Here is a 4,977-nt window from a genome sequence, read left to right on the forward strand (position 1 = left end):
CTCCCATCTTAGGGTGTTGGTGCTGCACCAACGATGTCAGGATGAAGCACTCAGAGGTCAGAAAAATGGACATGGAGAGGACCTGTGACCTTGCCAGAAAGATGTATCGGCATTGATTAATAGTCTCTGGTCCCCTCCCTTCCTGGGGTAATGATGAGGCATTTAGCAGCTTGGTTTCAGTTCAGAAGGCTCCGGGTTCAAATCCCACCCCTGCCACATTTCTCCATGTAGTGTGGAGTTGTGTCAGGAAGGGCATCCAGTGTAAAACTTGTGCCAATTCAACATGCAGATCCACCTTGGATTTGCTGTGGCGACCCCGAGTGCAAACAAGGGAGTAGCCGAAGGGACTTATAGGTAGCTGGCGAAATTTTGTAGACAACAAGGCTTTAGCTTTATTGATAACTGGCCTTCGTTCTGGGGCCGCCGTGGCTTGCTGATGCCGGACAGCCTCCACCCTACTGGGGAAGGTATTATGTTGCTCCCTTCTAGTGTAACTAAGTAAACATTATTACTCGACACACAGAGCATGGAGGACAACTTCCTGCTGGTTCATTCACTTCCTTTATTGTCCTGATTGGTAGCTATGGTTACATTCAGGGTTCCTATATGCCCTAGTGGCAGTCTGCCCTCTGGTGGTAAGTAGTAGTAGGACATCTCTAGGGTCATACATAACATATCTCCTCCCCTCTAAGATTTGTTGTCAATAACAAATAAAAACATTTCTTCTGAAACAACTAAAGACATTATATCCCCTTTCAACTACATGAGTCTATATAAAATACATAAACTCTATATAAACTACCTGAGATTATTTCTTTCTTTACTTCTCAATAACATTAACAAAAAAATAGGGGAGTTATGTTACGGCTTATAAAAAAAAATTTCAAAGTTTCAAAACTCAACCATTGAACAACATTCTGCAAAGGCAAGCATTCTTAACATTCTTCAACTCTTTCTTTTTTTTTTTTTTAAACGTTCACTGATCCCTGTAACGTACTGGCGGACGTGTGATCCTCACAGGATATCGTCGTACAGTCCCTGTTGTCTCTGTACATTCTGTGTGTGCCATTTCTGTGGACTGTGGTGTCTTGGGTGCTTTGGGTAGTGTGTGTGGTGTCTTGGCTGTTTTGAGTGGTGCATGTGGTGTGTGTGTGGAACTGCATCAGTAGCCTCCTTCTGTTGAGGTGTATTTGGGTCAAGTGTGGTACCAGGTGTGGTCGTTTGAGGTAGTGACAATGGAGAACTCACAGGAAGACTCACTGCAGTCTCAGGTGGGTCTGACTCGAGCCGAGTCAGCATCTGGTCCACATGACTCTTCCAGACCCCTTGTGTTCCCACATTTACATTGTAGGACACTGGTCCGGTCTTCTCGATCACCACAGCTTTCGTCCACTTATCCTCCCCCCTCCTATAATCACGGACGAGCACTGGCACACCAACTTCAAACTGTCTCTGTTTAGAGTGTAGCTGGCGTTGTTGCTGTTGAGCCTCTTGTGACTGGTGCACTGCTCCAGCCACACTTGGTTTCAAGAAATCCAATCGAGAACGCAACTTGCGTCCGATGAACAGCATTGCAGGGCTTTCCTTGGTTGTTGCATGAGGGGTGTTGCGGTAGGTCAGGAGGAACGTATCCAGATGCTGTTGCACTGGTGTAGTTCCTCTGGAAGATTTCAGAGCGTGCTTGAAGGTTTGCACAAATCGCTCTGCCAAGCCATTGGAGGCAGGGTGGTACGGTGCTGAGCGAATGTGTTTGACTCCATTGGCTTTCAGAAATGTGCTGAATTCCTCAAAGCAGAACTGAGAGCCGTTGTCGCTCACAAGACTGTGTGGAATGCCATAGCGACTAAAAAGTCCCCTAAGCACTTGGATGGTCTTGCTGGATGTGGTGCTATCCATGATGTGTACCTCGGGCCATTTGGAGTGTGCGTCCATCATGACCAGGTTACATGTGCCCTTCGAATGGACCGGCAAAGTCCACATGTATCCGTTCCCAGGGACTGGATGGCCACATCCACGGGTGTAAGGGTGCTAGGCCAGGGTCTTTCTGCACACGCTGACATGAGTGGCATGACTTTGCTTGGTGCTCGATCTGGGAGTCGATGTCTGGCCACCACATGTAGCTGCGAGCTAAGCTCTTCATCCTTACTACACCTGGGTGTGCTGAGTGTAGCTCTTTCAGCACCCGGGGGCGTAGTTTGGGGGGCACAATCACTCTCAAACCCCACATGAGGCATCCGTGCACAGTGAGATCATGGCGGCGCTGGAGATAGGGAGACAGCTCGTTACCTGCGTCCTTTGCAGCTGGAAAATGGCCAGTTGTGAACAATTCCATGACGCAGAACAGGGTGGAGTCAGACATGGTGTGACGCTTGATCTCGGCGTTGCTGACTGGCAATGTGTCCAACTGTGATGTGTAGAACACCTCCACTGCACCTTGTTTCTCACTGGGGGCATGAGGAAGCGGTAACCTTGAAAGTCCATCAGCGTTGGCATGTAGGGCCCCTTTCCTGTACTCGATGGTGTAATAGAGAGCAGGAGCGCCCAGCGTTGCATGCGAGCTGCAGCCATGGATGGTGTGCTTTTCACTGGACTGAGGATGGTTGTAAGCGGGCGATGGTCAGTGAGTAGAGTAAAGGTATTGCCATACAGGTACTGGTGGAACTTGCGTACTCCAAAGACTACCGCTAACGCCTCCCTCTCAATCTGAGCATAATTTTGTTCTGCTTTGCTGAGAGTTCTGGATGCATAGGCGATGGGTTTTTCATCGCCATCCGGCATGACATGAGATAGAACAGCTCCGACCCCATAGGGTGAAGCTTCGCAAGCGAGGCGGAGAGGCAGCTCAGGGTTGTAGTGTGTGAGCACCTCTTGTGATACCAGGAGTGCCTTAGCTTTCTGGAATGCTGATGCACAGGCTGATGTCCACTGCCATTTCTTTTCTTTGTTCAGCAGTTCGTTCAACAGCTTTAGCACAGTGGCCAGGTCAGGGATGAAGCGTCCATAATAGTTAAGCATTCATAGGAAAGATTGAAGTTGACTTACATCGCCTGGTGCTGGTGCTTCCATGATGGCGCGTACCTTCTCCGGTGACTTGTGAAGCCCAGCAGAGACATTTCTCTTGCTTGAGGTGCAGGCCGTATTCCTCTAGCCTGCTGAGTACTGCATCCAGGGTTTTCAGGTGTGTCTGTTCGTCAGGACCAGTGACAAGTATGTCGTCCAGGTAGCAGTGATTGTGTGGCAGTCCGGGCAGCACCTGGTCCATTGCCTTCTAGAACAAGGCGGGCGATGATGCTACACCAAACGGTAAGTGGTTGAAGCAGAAAAGTCCTTTCTGTGTTGAGACGGTCAGCAGCTTCTTGGAGCTCTCTTCTACTTCCATCTGTAGATACGCATTGGACAGATCCAGCTTACTGAAGTGTTGACCTCCAGCGAGAGAAGCGAACAAGTCTTCAATACGGGGGATTGGGTACTTGTCGATGCACAGAGCTGGGTTGAGGGTGACTTTGAAATCCCCACAGAGTCTCACGGTGCCGTCCTTTTTGTTCATGGGCACCATGGGCGTAGCCCAGTCACTATGCACCACAGGTGAGATGACATCAAGCTCAGTCAGGCGTTTCAGCTCGGCCTCCACTCGTGGTCGGAGAGCATATTGCGTTGCGTGGTGGGCAGAATTTGAGGGCACTGTTTGGTCTGAGAGTGAGCCTGGCTTTCACTCCCTTCATAGTGCCTAACTTATCGGAGAAAACAGCAGAGTGTCTCTTTAACACAGTCTCTAAGTTGTTTGTCTGTCTGTGCTCAATTGCATGTATAGTCTTTAAGTCTCTCCAATTCAGTTTAATGGCTCTCAGCCACTCCCTGCCAAACAATGGTGGAGCCTCCACCTTCACCACGTACAGTGGCAAGACAGCACGTTGCTTGTTCAATTCCAGTTGCACTTTAATGACTCCTTCTGGTGCCAAAGCCTCTCCTGTGTATGTCTTGAGCATGATATCAGTGGGTTGCAGAGGGAATTTGTGCAGCTTTCGTTTGTACAGTTCCCAAGGAATCAATGACACTGTCGCCCCTGTATCCAATTCCATCTCCATTTTCTTTCCATTGACTTCTGGCATTACTGATATGTGTGAATATTTCCCTTTCTCTGACACTGCATACAGTCATAAATCAATGTCACTGTCTGATTTCGTCGCTTCACTTTCATTCGCCTCGACGTAACAGATTTTTTTCTTCCTATCTTTCACGCTGCGTTTGTGTGGATGGCTTTTCTGTTCCGGCTTTCCCTCTTTGTTTTTTATGCTCTCTTTCATGACTGCTTTTTGATTTACTCCTGCACATTCGTTTCGTGTGGCCTTTCCTCCCGCACTGGTGACATTCGCAGTCTTTGTACCAGCAGTCATCATCACTATGATTTGCTTTCCCACAGCAGCGGCATTTTCCAGCTTGCGAAAACACTGCATTCACTTTCAGGGAATTGCTTAACTGCTGTACATCGCGTGCTGCTGTCTCTGCTGACACTGCATGTTCAACTGCTTTCTTGAACGTGAGATTTTCCTCAGTCAGAAGGCGTTTCTGCACAGCTTCGCATTTCAATCCGCATACAAATCTGTCTCTCAGAGCGTCCTCTAGGTAAGCCCCAAACTCGCAGTGCTCCGATAGCTTCTTGAGCACTGCTACATACTGTGCTACCGTTTCTCCTTCCCCCTGATTTCGCTTGTGGAACCTGAACCTTTCGGCTATAACAAGCGGTTTCGGTGTGATCTTTAAGAACAGTCACTACCTGTTTGTAAGTCTTTGTACCAGGTGCCACGGGAGCTCCTAAGCTACGAAGCAGTCCATATGTTTTAGGTCCTATCACACTGAACAGTACTGAAACTTTCTTAGCCTTGTGAATGTCATTAGCCACCACATAATGCTCAAAACGTTCAATATACGTTGCCCATTGCTCCCCAGACTCATTGAAAACGTCCATATGTCCATATA

At 48.4% G+C, this 4,977-nt stretch overlaps 1 pseudogene; it reads right to left on the reverse strand.

Annotated features, from left to right (window-relative positions):
- Positions 1-1,014: 1,014 nt before the first annotated feature.
- LOC117517134 lies at positions 1,015-4,109 on the reverse strand (annotated as a pseudogene).
- Positions 4,110-4,977: the final 868 nt, after the last annotated feature.

Source organism: Thalassophryne amazonica, chromosome 9 (assembly GCF_902500255.1).
Source record: "Thalassophryne amazonica chromosome 9, fThaAma1.1, whole genome shotgun sequence".
Taxonomy (NCBI): domain Eukaryota; kingdom Metazoa; phylum Chordata; class Actinopteri; order Batrachoidiformes; family Batrachoididae; genus Thalassophryne; species Thalassophryne amazonica.